Genomic DNA, 24,175 nt, shown 5'->3' on the forward strand with positions numbered 1-24,175 from the left:
GTTGTTGGCAGCTGCTGAAAGTAACTAAAAAGTTACTTGCAATCTAACTTAGTTACTTTTAAAAACAAGTAATCAGTAAAGTAACTAAGTTACTTTTTAAAGGAGTAATTAGTCATCATTAATTGGATTACTTCTTCAAGGTATCTGTAGCAACACTGCATATCCAGCTTACTCTCAACGAGGGTCCCAACTCTCTCCGGAGAAGGGGGAAGGAGGGTGATCTCACACTGTTTGTGAGGATGTGGACAGTTAGGGACTTATAAAACAGCCTAATCCAGACAATACAGTCGGGGCTGAAACCAAATTTTGACAAGGCGTAGTACAGGTATTCCCACTAAACCCTGTCAAAAGATTTATCTGCGTCTAACGAGAGTACAGCCTCAGGTATTACAGGGTTGGTGGAGCCGATAATGTTGAGGAGTCGTCTGGTGTTTAATGAGGAACTTCTTCCTGCCATGAACTCAGTCTGATTGGTGGAAATCTGGGGAGGCAGAGCCTATTGTTGGCGTGTGGCCAAGACTTCAGCAAGAATCTTTTATTCAACATTCAAAAGTGAGATGGGTCTGTAATTATGGCATTCAAGGGGATCCTTGCCTTTTTTTAGAAGAAGAGAAATGTTTGCTTCAGACAGGGTTGGGGGCAGTTTGCCTTTAATCAAGGATTCATGATAAGCCACTGTCTTTTAGACGCTCTCACAGGCTGTGCTGGGGCCTGCTGGATCGCCCCACGCCAAGTGACTCCAGCACAATGTTTTCCACCCTCATTTCTTTCCTTTAATTCTGTTGTTTAGAATTTAACTATTCAGGTTCCTTTCAGTGCATTTCCTTCATTGCATAAATTGTTTTAGTTCTCTGTATTTGTTTCCTTTCTTTTGGTTTCTCTTAATGATGTGATTGTATTTGATTTCTTCACTTTGTCCACACCAGTTGTCTGAGCTTGTGGGGAGGTTTTATCAACCTGTGTTTTCTTAGTCTCCAGGTAGTGTAGGTTGACTGCAGCAGTTTCTTCCATAGTGGTGGTGCAGTCTTCACAGTCGTCTCCCTCTTACTTTGATTCTGTGAGTATTTGCAGTGTCACAGGTGATTCAGTTGAGGATTCCCGTCTCATTTGGTTGCCCTGCCGCATGCTGAGCTCCGGCCCTGACCTCACCCTCTTTCTTGTCCAGTTGCTCATTTTAGTGTGAACATGTTTGACTGGTGTGTGACCTTATTCAGTTATATTTCTTTTTATCTATTAATCTAATTAAAAATATTTTTTAACTAATTTGTAAATGGTCTTGGCTCGTGGTATCTTTGAACCTGTTTGACCTTATGTAGTAAAATACCTTAGATAGGAGTTCCTGGGGTGCAATTCCCCAGGAAATTATTATTATGACCTCTTTTCAGGAGCAGTTGGTCATTAGGGGCAGGTGGAGCTGAGCACCACATGATGAACCAGTGAAAAATAACTGCAGGCAAAGTACATTATTAATCCTTTAAGATCATCTATAGTATTTTATTTTCTGTGAATATAGCTTCCTCCTGAGTTGCATATTTGTGTGTGAGGATTGAACTTCCCTGTTCTTGGTCTCCTCTTGCTGCTTCAGGCTGAGTTTTCTCCTGATCCACACTGATGGTTGCATGAGTTGGACGAGCTCCTCTCTCTCAATGCAGTTTGTATTTCATGCAGTCATATGTAAGTGTTCATGCTCAGGCTGTGGTACATTCATTCAGATCACGTGATTTTTATGTAGAGTGGGGCTTGCAGCCCGAAGCCCTGCTACAGGATGATTTAGAAGCTCAGAGCTGATTGGCTGGCGTCAATGTAGGCACTGCTTGACAGAACCAGAGTGAGTTGTGACGCCAGCTTATGCACCGCTAGAGCTAACAGTTAAGAATCCAAATGAATGAGGTTGATTATTTACTGGTGTATAAATTTAAAACTCTGACTTTAGAGGAGAAACTGGAGGTAAAGTGAGTGTAAGGTCATAATAAAATCTGTGTAAGAATCTCACTTGTAAATCAATATGCTGGTCGTCTAGTGGAGGAATTCTTTCCTTGCAATCAGTAGGCCCGTGTTCAACTCCCCACCGAGACACAGTTTAGTTTATTAAATTATCTAATCAGAGGCTATTCCCCGTGTTAAACCTTTTCACAAGATGGGATCCTACAGTATATGGTTGTCATAAAGATGTTGGAGCACAAAACTTCTGCACAAACTTTAGTTTGGTATTAAGTGGTGTTGAACTCTGCGCTCAGTAGACCTGAAATAAAATCTCACCACCAAGTATTTACATGTTGAAACACCACTGCCTCTGGTGAAGAAACATCTGATCTCAATAAATAAATTCATAAGTTCAGTTTATGTTAGAGATTTCTAAAGTGTGTGTGTGTGTGTGTGTGTGTGTGTGTGTGTGTGTGTGTGTGTGTGTGTGTGTGTGTGTGTGTGTGTGTGTGTGTGTGTGTGTGTGTGTGTGTGTGTGTGTGTGTGTGTGTGTGTGTGTGTGTGTGTGTTCAGTGAAGTGTATCAGTGTGCAGCAGTCAGTTTCTGTTCAGTCTGACTGAGGGAGGTTTTTGTACGACGGTTTTTCACTGTGTGAACACCAACTGACTGTTGATAACATGATAACTCTGACAGTAATAAACTGCAGCATCTTCAGCTTGAACTCCACTGATGGTCAGCGTGAAGTCAGAGTTTGATCCACTGCCTGTAAAACGAGCTGGAGTCCCTGATGCTCGAGAGTTGGTGTAGTAAATGAGCAATTTGGGAGGTTGTCCATCTCTCTGTTGGTACCAGGCTAAATAGTGATAAGCACCACCAGAAGAAACAGCCTGACTGGTCCTACATGTGATGGTGACGGAGGCTCCCAGAGCAGAGCTGACTGCTCCAGGCTGAGTCACAGTGACCTGGCCTCTGGACTCTGAGGAAACACAGACAGAAACATCAAGCAGCCTCATGGTTTTGTGGGCTTCATTTCAGAGGGACGGATGTTGACAGAGGAGAGGAGTTTGATTCTCTGGACTTTACCTGTGAAGCAGCAGCAGAGGAGAGTCCAGATGAGGACGCAGATCACACTCATGTTTCTGATGAGGAGGATTTCTCTGTCTTCTGTTGTCATGAAGGACGGCTGTCAGTCATCCAGTCTTCAACTGTCAGGACTATAAACTCTCCCAGAGCACTGGAGCATGGTGCTGCTGATGCAAAGTGGCTCTATGGAAATGTTCTGACTGACTCCAACAGGGACCTGGATCACTTTCATCTCTCATTTTCACTCTGGATTATAACTTTTATGACAATATTAAGGGATTAAACTGAATAATTAAAGATACGTCTGTAGTTTTTATATTTTTTTACATTTTCTAATTTTGCTGTCAAATCCCTTCAGGAATAAATTCCAATAGACATAATAGAAATAATAGAAAATGATCTTTAAAACAATCTCTATAAATATATGTATTTCAAGTAGACATTGCAGATGAAAGAATTGTTCTCTTGTGTTCCGTTAGGATCAGGTGGTAAAAGTTGTTTTGGTGAGTTTGTTTGTTTCACAATCAGAGAGCGGCGTCGCTCTACAGTCAGAGGTTTTTGTACAGCGGCTCAATGAGTTTGTATCACTGTGGTACACGTTCGGTGGAGGAACCAGACTGGATGTTGGAAGTAAGTTTATTCTCCTTTTAATACTTTCAACTAAATAATTCAAATTCATACATTAAACCTTGTTTTGAAGGATTTGAGATTAGAAAGATGTTTTCTTTTCTTAATAATTATTGTAGTGATCAAGTTTTAATCTCCATTGATTTCATGTAGTTTAGCTCAGCTCTGTTTCACTTTAATTTTATCACAGAGAAAAGTTATTAGTTTTAAATCTACACCGGATTAAAATCTCATTAGGATTAAATGACAAAACAAAAGATATTGTCAGTCTTTAAAAGTGCTCAGTTAGAGCCTGATGGCTGTGGAACACACTGTTTTAACTCTACCAGTCTCATGTTGAAGCTGTTTTTACACTGACCTGTGTATTTAGTGACATTTCTGGTGCACTGGTCTGTCTTTGGGCTGAGTTTTAGTTGACATGTCCACTGTTTGAAATGTGTTTGTGTTGGAATGTGTGCAGGTTTTATCCTTCTTGTTTTATTGAGTGTCTCTTCGTCACAGCTGGATTTATTCTTGGTTCTATATAATGTTTCCCAATTCTGTTTCTGCTGATACTTTACAATTCATGTTATTTTACAGTAAAATAGAAATACTGATGATAAATGTAAAATAATCAAATCCTCCAAAGAAAACATCTTTATTTACTGTTTATTTCATATTTTTCTCCTAAAAATTGAAAATATTAATTAGATTTGAAGTTCATGTTAAAGTTTCCAGTCATAAGTTCTAAAGTGTAAACTTTCTGATAACGTTGATGCAAATGAAGAGTAAATGTTGAGGCATCAGCTTGTGTTCCTTCCTGTGTAGTTTGAGGTATTTCAGGTCAAAGTGTTGGATGATTCTCTCTGTGCTGATGTGCATGAGAGGCTTCTTAAAGGGAAGTGAAACAATGTGTGAGTGAGTGACTGCTGGAGCAGAAAAAGCCTCTGACAGCAACTTCTTCCAGGACAGAATCAGCTCTGTCCCACTAAAGCTGTCCAGGTGTGTGCTGCTTGATTGACAGCTGGGTGCTCCCTGTCCTCTAATTTGATTGGTGTCTCCTAGGTGATACCCGCCCCACCCTGACGGTGCTGCCCCCCTCCAGAGTGGAGCTGCAGCAGGGGAAGGCCACGCTCATGTGCCTGGCCAACGAGGGCTTCCCCTCAGACTGGAGTCTGAGCTGGAAGGTGGAGGACAGCAGCAGCAGCAGCAGCAGCTGGGAGGAGAGCAGGAGCCCCGGGGTGCTGCAGGACGGCCTCTACAGCTGGAGCAGCACCCTGAGGCTCCCTGCAGACCAGTGGAGGAAGGTGGGCTCTGTGACCTGTGAGGCCACCCGGGGCTCCCAGACTCCCCTCAGAGAGACACTGAGGAGAGACCAGTGTTCCCAGTCCTGACCGGACTCACTGGGACTCTCACACTGCTTTTACTCTCACACTGATCTCACCTCTGTCATTCACCCTCTTTCACTTTCTTCTATCATCAAAGCAAACTGACTTCATCAATATTCATCTTCTTTCATCATCATTTTCTTCAAGCTTTGACAAAATAAAGACAGTTTTCACCTCAATCTTTGGTCTTTCATGACTTTTTTACAGCAATAAAATCATCCTCACACCTTCTTTGGAGCAGAAGTTTGACTTGATAGATACTCTCAGGATTCCACCTCTTGTTGCTGAATTACTTTCATATGAAACAGACTCAAAACAAAGTCAGTCAGAGGAAGCTGTGCTCTTCATTCATCATGAACAAATGTGGTTAAATACAAATTCAGATTACTTTGACAGTCTACATTTTTTATATGAAGTGTGATCAAGTCTCAAAATGGTGATTTGACTTTGGTTAGTCGAGTGAGAGAATATGTTAAGATACTAAACACATCATCAGCATACAGGTTGATTTTATGAATTGTTACTGCAGTTAATGAGCTTTGTTGGAGTTTCTGTCTCTTCCTGCTGATATCAGGTTAATAAATACTAATACTAATACTAATAATTACAGTGAACATCCAGACTGTTCTGATTAAACATTTCAACTCTTTGTTTACTACAGAAGATATTAGGAGACGTAGATGTGGCGTAAAGTAGATTAAATGTAGAGTGATATTTCAGGTACTTTGCATTTATAAGAAACCTAAAAATTCTTTTGAGTTAAAAACGAAACTCAATAGAAATCTTTAAATTGTACATCTTTGCACGACTTATTTCCACCTGAAACAAATAAAATCTCCTCCTTTAGAGATGCTTTAATTTAGTCTGAAGATTTAGCAGGATTAGAATATAAGTATTAAAAAACGTCTGTTATTATTATTAAGGTCCATATTCTACTTCAATTGAACTTTATTTATATTTCACCAAATTCAACACAGTCATATCCAGGTACTTTTACAGAGAGAAAAAAATATGTGGATAGAAGGTGAGAAAATGATGAGAGAGAGAGAGAGAGAGAGAGAGAGAGAGAGAGAGAGAGAGAGAGAGAGAGAGAGAGAGAGAGAGAGAGAGAGAGAGAGAGAGAGATGTTAGTGACATGTTTTGGAGGACAGGGAGCCAGTGGAGGTTCAGGAGGACGGGGGTGATGTGTTCACAGGAGTTGCAGTGGGTGAGCAGACGAGCAGCAGAGTTCTAGATACACCAAAGTTTATTGAGGACTTTTGAAGATGAGCCGAGGAGAATGTTGTTGCAGTCGTGGATTCAGGATGTGATGAATGAGTGGATGAGGCTTTCAGCAGCAGAGGAGGAGAGTGAGTTGTGAAGGTGGGCCGTATTTTTGAGGTGAAAGAAGGCGGTCCGAGTGATCTGGTTGATGTGTTGTTCAAAGGTGAGGTTGGTGTGGAGAATAACTCCCAGATTACAGGTATGAGGTGACGGAGACAGGGTGGAGTTTCCAGTGGTCAGGGTGAAGTTGTCAATGTGTTTTGTGAGGGATTTGGGTCTCATGATTATCATGTACAATTTGTCGTAGTTTAGTTCATGTTTCATGTTTTATCCATGTTTTTATTTCACTGAGGCAGTTGGTGAAGGTGGAGCAGGTTGTTGGGGTGATAGATTTGGTTGAAATGTAGATCTGTATGTTGTCGGCGTAGCAGTGGAAATGAAGATCATGTTTACTGATGTTATTGCCAAGAAGGAGGATGTAGAGGATGAGCAGGAGGGAGCAGGGATGATCAGAAAACTCTCCATTAACTTCCATTGCTATGCAGATGATCCACCAATCGATTTATCTATGAAACCAGATGATACTGATCAACTTGTCAAACTAGAAGCTTCTCTTAAAGACACAAGAGTCTGGATGAATGATCATTTTCTGCTTCTGAACTCAGATTAAACACAAGTTATTATAGTTGTCCCAAATTATCTGAGAGAGAAATGATCTGAACATATAGTAACACTGGATGGTATTACTTTGACCTCCAGTACCACTGTGAGGAACCTGGAGTTACTTTAGACCAGGGCTGATCCTTCAGCTCCACATTAAACAAATCTGCAGGACTGCCTTTTGTCACCTGCTTAATATTTCTAATATCAGGAACATGTTGACTCAGAATGAAGCTGAGAAACTAATCCACACATTTGTTCCCTCCAGAGTAGATTATTGTAACTCCCTAATATCAGGGTGTCTGAATAACTGCTGAACGTCTTCGACTGATTCATAATGCCACAGCAAGAGTCCTGACAGGAACCAGCAGGAGAGAAGAACATTTGTCTTCTTCTGTTTTGTGTTTTTCTTTTTTTGTGCTCCTGCTTCATTTCCCCGGCCGGACGGTGTCTTGGTCCAGCTCAGGAGATTGCTGCTTGGACCTGCTGTCTTTTAGACGCTCTCACAGGCTGTGCTGGGGCCTGCTGGATCGGCCCACGCCAAGTGACTCCAGCACAATGTTTTCCACCCTCATGTCTTTTCTTTAATTCTGTTGTTTAGAATTTAACTATTCAGGTTCCATGGAATGGATCTCTTGTACAATGGTCTGCCATCCATCTGGATTCGGGGGAGCACTTTTCAACCAGTTCCTGGTAATTGCCTTTTTGGAGGCAAGTGTCATAATTGTGAAGAGATATCCTGTATGTCTTTTGTTTGAATACTGTTACCAGGTATCAAGCCCAGAAGCACCATCTTGGGGTCCTTGGGGATTGTTTATCCGAATACTTCCTCGAACTCGAGCTTTGTGCATGACCAGAATATATGAGAATGATTGGCATTAATGATTCCACATTGTCTCCAACACTGCTGATGTATTGCTGATTTTAATTTCTTTATCATAAAAATGTCTTAATTGTAGATCCCGAAATAGGTCCCCATTCTCCAAATCAAATTCTCTCTTAAGCCGGTCAAATGTTTAGAAGGTGTACAAATAGCCATCATTCCTTAATCTCTACATCTTGCTCATGTACCATCTGACTGTCGGGGTTTAAACCTGGGTGTTTGAGTGGGTCACGTCAAAAGTTTGCTGCCTCCTTCCAACCTATATTTTTTAACAATCTCATTCCAGATTTTTAAGGTGTCCTCAACTTTGCTATGTGTCCCTCCCTGAACTGTAAAGTCTGTCCCACTAAGCTTAGTCTGGGGAGGGAAACGGTCCATATTCAATTCAATGTGTGTCCATCTGGCCTGATATTCAGGAGAACACCAACATACGATGTATGTCATTTGGGAGGCATAGTAATATTCTCTGAGATCAGGCAGTGCCACACCACCGTGGTTCTGGTCAATTTGGAGTGTCTTAACTTTTATCCTTGGCCGTGCTTCTGCCCAGATAAACCTGGATATCATCTTGTCCCATGCTGTAAACTGAGAATCCGGGATCTAACCCGGTAATGATAAGAAAACTACAACAGCCTTGGCAACATATTCATCTTAACTATTTCAATTCTGGAGCTGAAATCTATGATTAATACTGACCACTTTGTTATAGCCTTCTGGATCCTACTATTTATTTCATTATAATTAATTTCATATAATTTGTTCATATCTTTAGTAATAATTATTCAAGGTATTTTATTGATTTAGTTTCCCAGTTCAATTTGTATTTCTGCCTAATTGTCCTGCCCAGTGAATAATTGATGGGGAGAACCTGTGTTTTTGTAATATTCAGGTTGTGACCTGACATCTGACTGTAGTCTGCCAAAGTTCTCATTGATTTAGGAATAGTTGAGTCTGGGTCCTGGAGGTAGGCTATAATATCATCTGATTTTCTTTTGCTATATTAATTCCTGGCAGCTCTTTGTTTTGTCTAATAGCCTGAGCCAGAGGTTCTATGAATAAAGCAAAGAGTGAGAGGCTAAGACAGCAACCTTAACGAGTGCCTCCAGACAATCTAAATCTGTCTGTCAGATGACCGTTAATCTTAATTCTGGCAGATGGGAAACTATATAAGGACTGAATACATTTGACGAATTGATTATTAAAGCCAAACCGCTCTAATACCCTGTACAGAAAAGACCAGCTGACCCTGTCAAATGCCTTTTCAGCATCGAGACTGACCAGGGCGACACTTTAATGTTGTTTATTAGCCTGTTCTATGATGTGTAGGGTTCGCCTGATGTTATCATGCGTTCGCCGACCCTGTTTGAATCCAGTCTGGTCTTCATTGATTAACTCAGGGAGAAAGTGTTCCATTCTTTTGGAAATTCTGGATATAAATAGTTTGTGGTTTTAGTATAGAGATTGGACTAAATGATTCACAGTGTTCTTTGTTTTTGCCTTCTTTAGGGAGGACTGATATCACTGCTTCTCTCCATGATGCTGGTATCACAGCTTTGCTGAGTGTCCAGTTAAAGGACTCAAGCAGGACTGGAGCGAGATCGTTCTTCTGGATTTTGTACCACTCATTAGGAAAGCCATCACTCCCAGGGCACTTATTAGATTTCAGAGAGATATGAAGACTCCTGACTCATTTTGACAGTTCAAGGCCAAAGGTCACAACACTGGACTTAATTCATCATCATTCTGGAGACACAAACTGCTTGGAAACAAGGGATCGGTGTCCCGGAGTTTCAAGCACAACAAAAAAACACACAGGATTAATAAAATCACGTTATTCTAGTTCCTGCCTAGACTCTAAGCCTTACTTGGTTGGACGAGGGTGAAACGTGCTTCTGTTGCCGCTTCCAGTCACTCACTCTGCACGCCGTCGCACGCCCCCAGTGGCCACGTGGGTAATTACACGGGACCGCTGACGTCTACTTCCCTCTGGTGGACATTTGCGGTCATTACACTCATTCTCCACAGTCATACACACATTCGCTCCACGCACACACGCACACTCGTTCCCTTCTCTCTCTCACTCACACACACACACACACACACACACACACACACACACACACACACACACACACACACACACACACACACACACACACACACGCTTTTCTGGCTTTGTTTGTATTGTGTCTTTATGAGATCTCACTTGATGTTTATTGATTAGATGTGATTCATAGATTGATGATTTAGGAATAGATGTTTGTTAATAAACACTTATTAGTTGAATTGAAGGATTCTTGGTGGTTTTCTGTGACTATTGCTGGTTGTAACAGTCAGTGATCAGATTCCCAGCCTTCCTTCCCTGTTCATCATTTCAACCAGGAATTAAAACTCATTTAAATTAACTTTTCTTTTTAAGACTGATGTTTAGTTTAAGATCCTAACTTCAGCTGGTGCCCCGATTCTGGGATTAAGTCACCATAATATTAATGAATTAATAGTTTGAACGGTTTAAATCAATTTCGATGATTTTAACGCTTTGAGTAATTTAATACACTTCAGGGTTGTTGGCAAATGAAAGCAGGTTTATTGCTTGAATAACCCGCATTGCTTTTAAATCATTTTCTGTGTTTTATTGCATTTTTGGGGTCTAATTACTCCCACTGTTATTGATTGATTTATCACTCAGTTCATTCAATCACAACTTGAATTGCCTCTAAAGCTATTTGTCAGTGACTTCAGGTCACTGCAGATTGATAATTAGTATTGTTAATTAATAAATTAACCAATTTATTCAATTAATAATCAAGATTGCTTTTAATCATTTTTCAGTGGTTCTTGCATCCTAGCATCTAATTATCCAGTATTATTAATTAATAAATCACAAGTTCATTCAATTAATAATCCTAACGGCCTTTAATTCATTTTCAATGGTTTAGCACATTCAAGTAATTCATTGTATTAATTAATAAATCACAACTTTACTTTATTAATTCCAAATTCTTCCTGATTACTTCTCTGATTGTTGATAAATAAATAACCAAATTTGTTTAATTGACAATCTATTCTAAATCACTTGAAGATCACTGTTGGTGATTCATTCCACTGAAGTAATTTAACCTCCCTTCAATTATTATATATTCTATAAATCCCAGATTTGTTTCAGTGATTACTTGAATCATAAATTACTTCCCGTAATTTCGTCATCACTCGTAATCAAGTACCGTTGATCGTTGATTGGTCAGTAGCCATTTGTGCGGCCGAGCAGTTTGAGTTATACCCGGGTTGCTTCAGCGAGTCGCCTCCTGTGGGTCACAGATGCTTCAGTAGTTCACACCAGTGACCCGCGGTTGTCAACCAAGGAGTGACCAGTCACTCCTATTGACCAGTCGTATCACTTGATAATAGGAGTGACCAGTCACTCCTACTGACCAGTCGTATCACTTGTCAATAGGAGTGAACAGTCACTCCTACTGACCAGTCGTATCACTTGTGGACCGCTTTAGTGATCTGACGCCTGTGGAGGTTCCTCCCGTCAGGTGACCCTTTATAGCTCACAGCTGTCGGTCGACAACTGACCATTACTTCAATTAACACTTGAAGCCCTGCACAACTTACACTTGGTACATTGCCTTAGTAATCTATTACTCCAGTAATCCATTACTTTGGTGGTCTACCGCTAGTGATCAGTAATTATCAACGAGTAAATGACAATTTATCTCCGTTTGATAAAGTGTTTATATGTATTCTGATCAAACGCTGAGCCCAACAAGACTAAAACCAAATCTGTTTGTTCCTTTTTAGTTCAAGTCTTAAAAAATCATGAATGAATTCACCTCTTTCTCCTTCAGTCAGTTCATGAAACGTTTTATATATTATTATCCTTTATGTGAATATTATGACCTGTGGTGTAAATATATTCACCTGTTCAGGTTATGTAAGAATAGTGTGTGTGTGTGTGTGTGTGTGTGTGTGTGTGTGTGTGTGTGTGTGTGTGTGTGTGTGTGTGTGTGTGTGTGTGTGTGTGTGTGTGTGTGTGTGTGTGTGTGTGTGTGTTCAGTGAAGTGTATCAGTGTGCAGCAGTCAGTTTCTGTTCAGTCTGACTGAGGGAGGTTTTTGTACGACGGTTTTTCACTGTGTGATCACCCACTGACTGTTGATGGAATGATAACTCTGACAGTAATAAACTGCAGCATCTTCAGCTTGAACTCCACTGATGGTCAGAGTGAAGTCAGAGTTTGATCCACTGCCTGTAAAACGAGCTGGAGTCCCTGATGCTCGATAGTTGGTGGAGTAAATGAGCATTTTAGGAGGTTGTCCATCTCTCTGTTGGTACCAGGCTAAATAGCTTGGGTTCTGACTGGTCCTACATGTGATGGTGACGGAGGCTCCCAGAGCAGAGCTGACTGCTCCAGGCTGAGTCACTGTGACCTGGCCTCTGGACTCTGAGGAAACACAGACAGAAACATCAAGCAGCCTCATGGTTTTGTGGGCTTCATTTCAGAGGGACGGATGTTGACAGAGGAGAGGAGTTTGATTCTCTGGACTTTACCTGTGAAGCAGCAGCAGAGGAGAGTCCAGATGAGGACGCAGATCACACTCATGTTTCTGATGAGGAGGATTTCTCTGTCTTCTGTTGTCATGAAGGACGGCTGTCAGTCATCCAGTCTTCCACTGTCAGGACTATAAACTCTCCCAGAGCACTGGAGCATGGTGCTGCTGATGCAAAGTGGCTCTATGGAAATGTTCTGACTGACTCCAACAGGGACCTGGATCACTTTCATCTCTCATTTTCACTCTGGATTATAACTTTCATGACAAAATTAAGGAATTAAACTGAATAATTAAAGATACGTCTCTAGTTTTTATATTTTTTTACATTTTCTAATTTTGCTGTCAAATCCATTTAGGAATAAATTCCAATAGACATAATAGAAATAATAGAAAATGATCTTTAAAACAATCTCTATAAATATATGTATTTCAAGTAGACATTGCAGATGAAAGAATTGTTCTCTTGTGTTCCGTTAGGATCAGGTGGTAAAAGTTGTTTTGGTGAGTTTGTTTGTTTCACAATCAGAGAGCGGCGTCTCTCTACAGTCAGAGGTTTTTGTACAGCGGCTCAATGAGTTTGTATCACTGTGGTACACGTTCGGTGGAGGAACCAGACTGGATGTTGGAAGTAAGTTTATTCTCCTTTTAATACTTTCAACCAAATAATTCAAATTCATACATTAAACCTTGTTTTGAATGATTTCAGATTAGAAAGATGTTTTTTATTCCTTAATAATTATTGTAGTGATCAAGTTTTAATCTCCATTGATTTCATGTAGTTTAGCTCAGCTCTGTTTCACTTTAATTTCATCCCAGAGAAAAGTTATTAGTTTTAAATCTACACCGGATTAAAATCTCATTCGGATTAAATGACAAAACAAAAGATATTGTCAGTCTTTAAAAGTTCTCAGTTAGAGCCTGATGGCTGTGGAACACACTGATTTAACTCTACCAGTCTCATGTTGAAGCTGTTTTTACACTGACCTGTGTATTTAGTGACATTTCTGGTGCACTGGTCTGTCTTTGGGCTGAGTTTTAGTTGACATGTCCACTGTTTGAAATGTGTTTGTGTTGGAATGTGTGCAGGTTTTATTCTTCTTGTTTTATTGAGTGTCTCTTCATCACAGCTGGATTTATTCTTGGTTCTATATAATGTTTCCCAATTCTGTTTCTGCTGATTCTTTACAATTCATGTTATTTTACAGTAAAATAGAAATACTGATGATAAATGTAAAATAATCAAATCCTCCAAAGAAAACATCTTTATTTACTGTTTATTTCACATTTTGCTCCTAATAATTGAAAATATTAATTTAGATTTGAAGTTCATGTTAAAGTTTCCAGTCATAAGTTCTAAAGTGTAAACTTTCTGATAACGTTGATGCAAATGAAGAGTAAACGTTGAGACATCAGCTTGTGTTCCTTCCTGTGTAGTTTGAGGTGTTTCAGGTCAAAGTGTTGGATGATTCTCTCTGTGCTGATGTGCATGAGAGGCTTCTTAAAGGGAAGTGAAACAATGTGTGAGTGAGTGACTGCTGGAGCAGAAAAAGCCTCTGACAGCAACTTCTTCCAGGACAGAATCAGCTCTGTCCCACTAAAGCTGTCCAGGTGTGTGCTGCTTGATTGACAGCTGGGTGCTCCCTGTCCTCTAATTTGATTGGTGTCTCCTAGGTGATACCCGCCCCACCCTGACGGTGCTGCCCCCCTCCAGAGAGGAGCTGCAGCAGGGGAAGGCCACGCTCATGTGCCTGGCCAACGAGGGCTTCCCCTCAGACTGGAGTCTGAGCTGGAAGGTGGAGGACAGCAGCAGCAGCAGCAGCTGGGAGGAGAGCAGGAGCCCCGGGGTGCTGCAGGACGGCCTCTACAGCTGGAGCAGCACCCTGAGGCTCCCTGCAGACCAGTGGAGGAAGGTGGGCTCTGTGACCTGTGAGGCCACCCGGGGCTCCCAGACTCCCCTCAGAGAGACACTGAGGAGAGACCAGTGTTCCCAGTCCTGACCGGACTCACTGGGACTCTCACACTGCTTTTACTCTCACACTGATCTCACCTCTGTCATTCACCCTCTTTCACTTTCTTCTATCATCAAAGCAAACTGACTTCATCAATATTCATCTTCTTTCATCATCATTTTCTTCAAGCTTTGACAAAATAAAGACAGTTTTCACCTCAATCTTTGGTCTTTCATGACTTTTCTACAGCAATAAAATAATCATGGCAAAGCGGTTTAGAAGATGAATGAATGGAAAAATAGAATATGAGAGTGTTTATATCCTCACATCCTTATTTATATCTTTCAATAAAACCTGGAAGTTGAAACGTATTTGCATGTCCTATAAATGGTTGGATTAGATTTTAACAGTGGCAGCCTTGCATTTCACACCTTGGCCTTCACTAGTGCTGGTCTGAGTCAATCCACCCCTCACTAACCTTTTTATGGCTACAAAAACCAGGTCATCATGCAGAAATGCAGTATAAAAAGCCTTTGCATCACAGATAGATACTCGTACCACCAGAATAAATACCTTTATGGATGAAAAAAATCAAAGTTCAAGTCTCCTTCTGTTTCAGCTGCATAAAAAAAAGCGGCTGTTATTCCCAAAATTTCTGAACCCACAATCTTCTGTCAAGCGAGAGCGCTAAACAGTGCAGCAATGAGAGCGTTAACAATGACAATGACAATTGATAATGCTGATAAAACATTGACTCATGTACATAGTTGTATTCACCAGATGAAAAGTTATCAAAGTGACGAGTTTCTCCTTGGAGACTTAAAAAGTCAGAATTTTGACTTTATTCTGAGAATATTATATTAAAGTAAAATAAATAAAATCAGGATTTTGACTTTAAAGACGTATATTACAAAATGTTAATGCATCTTTAAAGTGTCTAGAATCATCGTCCGTACATGGAAAATCAAAGAATTGAGAATAATTTTATCACATATAAAAATAACTCAGTGGAAACGCTGGCGTTAACAGCCATACGGTTCAGCAGAAATCAAGGTCAGATGTTATTAAGTTTGTGGCTGAAGCAGCAGGAAGATTTCTGGGAGTAAAGAATGACTCCCCACTGACACTTCATGCTTATAAGAGGGTGAGTCAGGAGGTGTCACTCCAGAAGTCCAGCAGCCGGTCTGACACAGGGGATGAGGAAGGTGAAGACATGGATGATGATGACTTCTTTGATGGTATCCAGAACATTAAATTTTTTCATAATGGTCCGAGGATAGGAGAGGTGGAGGTCTGCACAGCAGAGAAAAGACAGAACATGTGAGAGAAGAGACAGGAGAAGAAGCTCAGAGCAGAGGTGGTGAGGCTCTGAGGTCAAGCGTCCAGAGGGATGGACAGTTTTTTTGTTGTGATGACTGAATAAAGTTTCAATAAGTTCTTAAGTCATTCTGAGAAGAATTTTGATTCAATAAGTGAGTTTTACAATCCTTTCTAGCTAAAAAAAACTTCTGCCAATAGTGCTTTTAGCTTCAGACATCTTAGTTGCTCCAAAAATAGACTATTGAGTATATTTGCAAGAGCAATGTAAGTTGTGATGTTCTGTGTTTCCTGTTTGGTGCATCTCTCCTCCCTCTCTCCCCTTCTCCCCACTCTTCTGAGTGGTCCCGGTGTCGCCTGCCGTTTCGTCTCCGACGCTTGCTGCATGCGCTTCAGTTTTTAGTTTTTTCAGCCGCACTCCAGCTCGCTTTGTGTTTTACGGAGAAATAAACTGTTCCCTTTTCCTCCGATTATCCGTCTCTACTTTTGGGTTCCTTGTTTCGACATCACACAGAACCGGCCACTCCTCCATTCTCCTCCAAACTGACACACGCAGAGCATGCATGCAGTGTGCAGGCTCACCTGACCCGCCCATTTCTCCACTCTCGGCCAATCACAGGTCAACTCGCTCTAACGGTGCGTTCAGGTAACACAAAAGAATGGGAACAAACTATCATGATCAATAAACCTTAACATTACAATCAGCCCCTTTTTTCAATCAATCAATCAATCAATCAATCAATCAATCAATCAATCAACGAAAGACTATTTGTTTGGGGGGGTGGCAGGCGGGGGGGGGGGGATTAAAATATTGCATAGAGCAGGTTGTGCAAACAAATAAATACTATTGCTCTATTTAAAAAAGATAAATAGTGCAACAATAGAATAGACTATGTACTAATAAATACCAGTAATACATAAAATCTGATAATAAAACCATGAGTCAGATATAAATACAACAAAGAATGAAGGTCAAAGGTTAAAAATGTATCAGCAGAAGGCCAGGCAGTGATCAGAACTCGGTTTCTGGTAAAATCAGTTGTCATTTTTATGTTGAGATTGAGAGGGGCATGTTGTTGGCAGCTGCTGAAAGTAACTAAAAAGTTACTTGCAATCTAACTGAGTTACTTTTAAAAACAAGTAATCAGTAAAGTAACTAAGTTAGTTTTTAAAAGAGTAATTAGTCATCAGTAATTGGATTATTTCTTCAAGGTATCTGTAGCAACACTGCATATCCAGCTTACTCGCAACGAGAGGAGGAACATTTCTTTTAAAAAGGTCCTCAATAGAAGTCGTGATAAATATGCCGAGGTATTTAAACCCTTCCAGGACTGTTCTAAATGGAAAAGAGAAGGACGGCATCATCCTAGACAGGTGGTTGACAGGGAGGACTTCCCTTTTACAGAAATTTTATTTATAACCAGTGTATTTTTCGAATTGAGTTAAAATATCTATGATAACTGGGACTTATGAGCCATAGTTTGATATATATAATAACAGATCGTCCACATATAGTGAGAGCTTTTCAGTGATGGTATTTCTGGTGATGCCAAAAAAATTTCTCTTACCCCTGGAGCCAGATGGCCAACGGTTCGACAGCGAGAGCAAATAGGGGGAGGGAGAGGGGGCATCCCTGTCTTGTGCTCTGGAGAAGGGGGAAGGAGGGAGATCTCACATAGTTTGTGAGGATGTGGACAGTTAGGGACTTATAAAGCAGCCTAATCCAGACAATACAGTCGGGGCTGAAACCAAATTTTGACAAGACGTAGTACAGGTATTCCCACTAAACCCTGTCAAACGATTTCTCTGCGTCTAACGAGAGTACAGCCTCAGGTATTACAGGGTTGGTGGAGCCGATAATGTTGAGGAGTCGTCTGGTGTTTAATGAGGAACTTCTTCCTGCCATGAACTCAGTCTGATTGGTGGAAATCTGGTGAGGCAGAGCCTATTGTTGGCGTGTGGCCAAGACCTCAGCAAGAATCTTTTATTCAACATTCAAAAGTGAGATGGGTCTGTAATTATGGCATTCAAGGGGATCCTTGTCTTTTTTTAGAAGAAGAGAAATGTTTGCTTCAGACAGGGTTGGGGGCAGTTTGCCTTTAATCAAGGATTCATGATAAGCCACTGTCTTTTAGACGCTCTCACAGGCTGTGCTGGGGCCTGCTGGATCGCCCCACGCCAAGTGACTCCAGCACAATGTTTTCCACCCTCATTTCTTTCCTTTAATTCTGTTGTTTAGAATTTAACTATTGAGGTTCCTTTCAGTGCATTTCCTTCATTGCATAAATTGTTTTAGTTCTCTGTATTTGTTTCCTTTCTTTTGGTTTCTCTTAATGATGTGATTGTATTTGATTTCTTCACTTTGTCCACACCAGTTGTCTGAGCTTGTGGGCAGGTTTTATTAACCTGTGTTTTCTTAGTCTCCAGGTAGTGTAGGTTGACTGCAGCAGTTTCTTCCATAGTGGTGGTGCAGTCTTCACAGTCGTCTCCTCTTACTTTGATTCTGTGAGTATTTGCAGTGTCACAGGTGATTCAGTTGAGGATTCCCGTCTCATTTGGTTGCCCTGCCGCATGCTGAGCTCCGGCCCTGACCTCACCCTCTTTCTTGTCTAGTTGCTCATTTTAGTGTGAACATGTTTGACTGGTGTGTGACCTTATTCAGTTATATTTCTTTTTATCTATTAATCTAATTAAAAATATTTTTTAATTGATTTGTAAATGGTCTTGGCTCGTGGTATCTTTGAACCTGTTTGACCTTATGTAGTAAAATACCTTAGATAGGAGTTCCTGGGGTGCAATTCCCCAGGAAATTAGTATTATGACCTCTGGTCAGGAGCAGTTGGTCATTAGGGGCAGGTGGAGCTGAGCACCACATGATGAACCAGTGAAAAATAACTGCAGGCAAAGTACATTATTAATCCTTTAAGATCATCTATAGTATTTTATTTTCTGTGAATATAGCTTCCTCCTGAGTTGCATATTTGTGTGTGAGGATTGAACTTCCTGGTTCTTGGTCTCCTCTTGCTGCTTCAGGCTGAGTTTTCTCCTGATCCACACTGATGGTTGCATGAGTTGGACGAGCTCCTCTCTCTCAATGCAGTTTGTATTTCATGCAGTCATATGTAAGTGTTCATGCTCAGACTGTGGTACATTCATTCAGATCACGTGATTTTTATGTAGAGTGGGGCTTGCAGCCCGAAGCCCTGCTACAGGATGATTTAGAAGCTCAGAGCTGATTGGCTGGCGTCAATGTAGGCACTGCTTGACAGAACCAGAGTGAGTTGTGACGCCAGCTTATGCACCGCTAGAGCTAACAGTTAAGAATCCAAATGAATGAGGTTGATTATTTACTGGTGTATAAATTTAAAACTCTGACTTCAGAGGAGAAACTGGAGGTAAAGTGAGTGTAAGGTCATAATAAAATCTGTGTAAGAATCTCACTTGTAAATCAATATGCTGCTCGTCTAGTGGAGGAATTCTTTCCTTGCAATCAGTAGGCCCGTGTTCAACTCCCCACCGAGACACAGTTTAGTTTATTAAATTATCTAATCAGAGGCTATTCCCCGTGTTAAACCTTTTCACAAGATGGGATCCTACAGTATATGGTTGTCATAAAGATGTTGGAGCACAAAACTTCTGCACAAACTGTAGTTTGGTATTAAGTGGTGTTGAACTCTGCGCTCAGTAGACCTGAAATAAAATCTCACCACCAAGTATTTACATGTTGAAACACCACCGCCTCTGGTGAAGAAACATCTGATCTCAATAAATAAATTCATAAGTTCAGTTTATGTTAGAGATTTCTAAAGTGTGTGTGTGTGTGTGTGTGTGTGTGTGTGTGTGTGTGTGTGTGTGTGTGTGTGTGTGTGTGTGTGTGTGTGTGTGTGTGTGTGTGTGTGTGTGTGTGTGTGTGTGTGTGTGTGTGTGTGTTCAGTGAAGTGTATCAGTGTGCAGCAGTCAGTTTCTGTTCAGTCTGACTGAGGGAGGTTTTTGTACGACGGTTTTTCACTGTGTGATCACCCACTGACTGTTGATGTAATGAGCACTCTGACAGTAATAAACTGCAGCATCTTCAGCTTGAACTCCACTGATGGTCAGAGTGAAGTCAGAGTTTGATCCACTGCCTGTAAAACGAGCTGGAGTCCCTGATGCTCGAGAGTTGGTGTTGTAAATGAGCAATTTGGGAGGTTGTCCATCTCTCTGTTGGTACCAGTGTAAATAGCTTGGGTTCTGACTGGTCCTACATGTGATGGTGACGGAGGCTCCCAGAGCAGAGCTGACTGCTGCAGGCTGAGTCACTGTGACCTGGCCTCTGGACTCTGAGGAAACACAGACAGAAACATCAAGCAGCCTCATGGTTTTGTGGGCTTCATTTCAGAGGGACGGATGTTGACAGAGGAGAGGAGTTTGATTCTTTGGACTTTACCTGTGAAGCAGCAGCAGAGGAGAGTCCAGATGAGGACGCAGATCACACTCATGTTTCTGATGAGGAGGATTTCTCTGTCTTCTGTTGTCATGAAGGACGGCTGTCAGTCATCCAGTCTTCCACTGTCAGGACTATAAACTCTCCCAGAGCACTGGAGCATGGTGCTGCTGATGCAAAGTGGCTCTATGGAAATGTTCTGACTGACTCCAGCAGGGACCTGGATCACTTTCATCTCTCATTTTCACTCTGGATTATAACTTTCATGACAATATTAAGGAATTAAACTGAATAATTAATGATACGTCTGTAGTTTTTATATTTTTTTACATTTTCTAATTTTGCTGTCAAATCCATTAAGGAATAAATTCCAATAGACATAATAGAAATAATAGAAAATGATCTTTAAAACAATCTCTATAAATATATGTATTTCAAGTAGACATTGCAGATGAAAGAATTGTTCTCTTGTGTTCCGTTAGGATCAGGTGGTAAAAGTTGTTTTGGTGAGTTTGTTTGTTTCACAATCAGAGAGCGGCGTCTCTCTACAGTCAGAGGTTTTTGTACAGCGGCTCAATGAGTTTGTATCACTGTGGTACACGTTCGGTGGAGGAACCAGACTGGATGTTGGAGGTAAGTTTATTCTCCTTTTAATACTTTCAACTAAATAATTCAAATTCATACATTAAACCTTGTTTTCAAGGATTTGAGATTAGAAAGATGTTTTTATTTCTTAATAATTATTGTAGTGATCAAGTTTTAATCTCCATTGATTTCATGTAGTTTAGCTCAGCTCTGTTTCACTTTAATTTTATCACAGAGAAAAGTTATTAGTTTTAAATCTACACCGGATTAAAATCTCATTAGGATTAAATGACAAAACAAAAGATATTGTCAGTCTTTAAAAGTGCTCAGTTAGAGCCTGATGGCTGTGGAACACACTGTTTTAACTCTACCAGTCTCATGTTGAAGCTGTTTTTACACTGACCTGTGTATTTAGTGACATTTCTGGTGCACTGGTCTGTCTTTGGGCTGAGTTTTAGTTGACATGTCCACTGTTTGAAATGTGTTTGTGTTGGAATGTGTGCAGGTTTTATTCTTCTTGTTTTATTGAGTGTCTCTTCATCACAGCTGGATTTATTCTTGGTTCTATAGAATGTTTCCCAATTCTGTTTCTGCTGATTCTTTACAATTCATGTTATTTTACAGTAAAATAGAAATACTGATGATAAATGTAAAATAATCAAATCCTCCAAAGAAAACATCTTTATTTACTGTTTATTTCATATTTTTCTCCTAAAAAATGAAAATATTAATTTAGATTTGAAGTTCATGTTAAAGTTTCCAGTCATAAGTTCTAAAGTGTAAACTTTCTGATAACGTTGATGCAAATGAAGAGTAAACGTTGAGACATCAGCTTGTGTTCCTTCCTGTGTAGTTTGAGGTATTTCAGGTCAAAGTGTTGGATGATTCTCTCTGTGCTGATGTGCATGAGAGGCTTCTTAAAGGGAAGTGAAACAATGTGTGAGTGAGTGACTGCTGGAGCAGAAAAAGCCTCTGACAGCAACTTCTTCCAGGACAGAATCAGCTCTGTCCCACTAAAGCTGTCCAGGTGTGTGCTGCTTGATTGACAGCTGGGTGCTCCCTGTCCACTAATTTGATTGGTGTCTCCTAGGTGATACCCGCCCCACCCTGACGGTGCTGCCCCCCTCCAGAGAGGAGCTGCAGCAGGGGAAGGCCACGCTCATGTGCCTGGCCAACGAGGGCTTCCCCTCAGACTGGAGTCTGAGCTGGAAGGTGGAGGACAGCAGCAGCAGCAGCAGCTGGGAGGAGAGCAGGAGCCCCGGGGTGCTGCAGGACGGCCTGTACAGCTGGAGCAGCACCCTGAGGCTCCCTGCAGACCAGTGGAGGAAGGTGGGCTCTGTGACCTGTGAGGCCACCCGGGGCTCCCAGACTCCCCTCAGAGAGACACTGAGGAGAGACCAGTGTTCCCAGTCCTGACCGGACTCACTGGGACTCTCACACTGCTTTTACTCTCACACTGATCTCACCTCTGTCATTCACCCTCTTTCACTTTCTTCTATCATCAAACCAAACTGACTTCATCAATATTCATCTTCTTTCATCATCATTTTCTTCAAGCTTTGACAAAATAAAGACAGTTTTCACCTCAATCTTTGGTCTTTCATGACTTTTCTACAGCAATAAAATAATCATGGCAAAGCGGTTTAGAAGATGAATGAATGGAAAAATACTATATGAGAGTGTTTATATCCTCACATCCTTATTTATATCTTTCATTAAAACCTGGAAGTTGAAACGTATTTGCATGTCCTTTAAATGGTTGGATTAGATTTTAACAGTGGCAGCCTTGCATTTCACACCTCGGCCTTCACTAGTGCTGGTCTGAGTCAATCCACCCCTCACTAACCTTTTTATGGCTTCAAAAACCAGGTCATCATGCAGAAATGCAGTATAAAAAGCCTTTGCATCACAGATAGATACTCGTGCCGCCAGAATAGTTGCTCCAAAAGTAGACTATTGAGTATATTTGCAATAGCAATGTAAGTTGTGATGTTCTGTGTTTCCTGTTTGGTGCATCTCTCCTCCCTCTCTCCCCTTCTCCCCACTCTTCTGAGTGGTCCCGGTGTCGCCTGCCGTTTCGTCTCCGACGCTTGCTGCATGCACTTCAGTTTTTAGTTTTTTCAGCCGCACTCCGGCTCGCTTTGTGTTTTGCGGAGAAATAAACTGTTCCCTTTTCCTCCGATTATCCGTCTCTACTTTTGGGTTCCTTGTTTCGACATCATACAGAACCGGCCAGTCCTCCATTCTCCTCCAAACTGACACACGCAGAGCATGCATGCAGTGTGCAGGCTCGCCTGACCCGGCCATTTCTCCACTCTCAGCCAATCACAGGTCAACTCGCTCTAACGGTGCGTTCAGGTAACACAAAAGAATGGGAACAAACTATCATGATCAATAAACCTTAACATTACAATCAGACCCTTTTTTCAATCAATTAATCAATCAATCAATCAATCAACGAAAGACTATTTGTTTGGGGGGTGGCAGGCGGGGGGGTTAAAATATTGCATAGAGCAGGTTGTGCAAACAAATAAATACTATTGCTCTGTTTAAAACAGATAAATAGTGCAACAATAGAATAGACTATGTACTAATAAATACCAGTAATACATAAAATCTGATAATAAAACCATGAGTCAGATATAAATACAACAAAGAATGAAGGTCAAAGGTTAAATATGTATCAGCAGGAGGCCAGGCAGTGATCAGAACTCGGTTTCTGGTAAAATCAGTTTACATTTTTATGTTGAGATTGAGAGGGGCATGTTGTTGGCAGCTGCTGAAAGTAACTAAAAAGTTACTTGCAATCTAACTTAGTTACTTTACAGATTACTTGTTTTTAAAAGTAACTAAGTTACTTTTTAAAGGAGTAATTAGTAATCAGTAATTGGATTACTTCTTCAAGGTATCTGTAGCAACGCTGCATATCCAGCTTACTCGCAACGAGAGGAGGAACATTTATTTTAAAAAGGTCCTCAATAGAAGTCGTGATAAATATGCCGAGGTATTTAAACCCTTCCAGGACTGTTCTAAATGGAAAAGAGAAGGACGGCATCATCCTAGACAGGTGGTTGACAGGGAGGACTTCCCTTTTACAGAAATTTAATTTATAACCAGTGTATTTGCCGAAATTTGTTAAAATATCTCTGATAACTGGGACTTATGAGCCAGAGTTTGATATATATAATAACAGATCGTCTGCATATAGTGAGAGCTTTTGAGCGATGATATTTCTGGTGATGCCAACAAATTTCGCTTACCCCTGGAGCCAGATGACCAACGGTTCGACAGCGAGAGCAAATAGGGGGAGGGAGAGGGGGCATCCCTGTCTTGTGCTCTGGAGAAGGGGGAAGGAGGGAGATCTCACATAGTTTGTGAGGATGTGGACAGTTAGGGACTTATAAAGCAGCCTAATCCAGACAATACAGTCGGGCCTGAAACCAAATTTTGACAAGACGTAGTACAGGTATTCCCACTAAACTCTGTCAAACGATTTCTCTGTGTCTAACGAGAGTACAGCCTCAGGTATTACAGGGTTGGT

The 24,175-nt window shown here is 41.0% G+C and overlaps 3 long non-coding RNA genes across 3 annotated transcripts; all 3 read left to right on the forward strand.

Moving 5' to 3' along the window:
- The first annotated feature begins 3,208 nt into the window (after positions 1–3,208).
- Positions 3,209–5,181, forward strand: LOC308119960. Its single transcript, XR_013936005.1, has 2 exons — positions 3,209–3,636; positions 4,678–5,181. It is a non-coding gene; the product is annotated as an uncharacterized lncRNA (long non-coding RNA).
- A 7,666-nt stretch (positions 5,182–12,847) lies between these two features.
- LOC308119636 lies at positions 12,848–14,532 on the forward strand. The gene is made up of 2 exons (XR_013935970.1): positions 12,848–12,988; positions 14,032–14,532. It is a non-coding gene; the product is annotated as an uncharacterized lncRNA (long non-coding RNA).
- Positions 14,533–20,284: 5,752 nt separating this feature from the next.
- LOC308119635 lies at positions 20,285–22,223 on the forward strand. The gene is made up of 2 exons (XR_013935969.1): positions 20,285–20,682; positions 21,725–22,223. It is a non-coding gene; the product is annotated as an uncharacterized lncRNA (long non-coding RNA).
- The last annotated feature ends 1,952 nt before the right edge of the window (positions 22,224–24,175 follow it).

The sequence above is a fragment of the Lipophrys pholis genome (assembly GCF_963383615.2).
Source record: "Lipophrys pholis genome assembly, chromosome: 14".
Lineage (NCBI taxonomy): Eukaryota > Metazoa > Chordata > Actinopteri > Blenniiformes > Blenniidae > Lipophrys > Lipophrys pholis.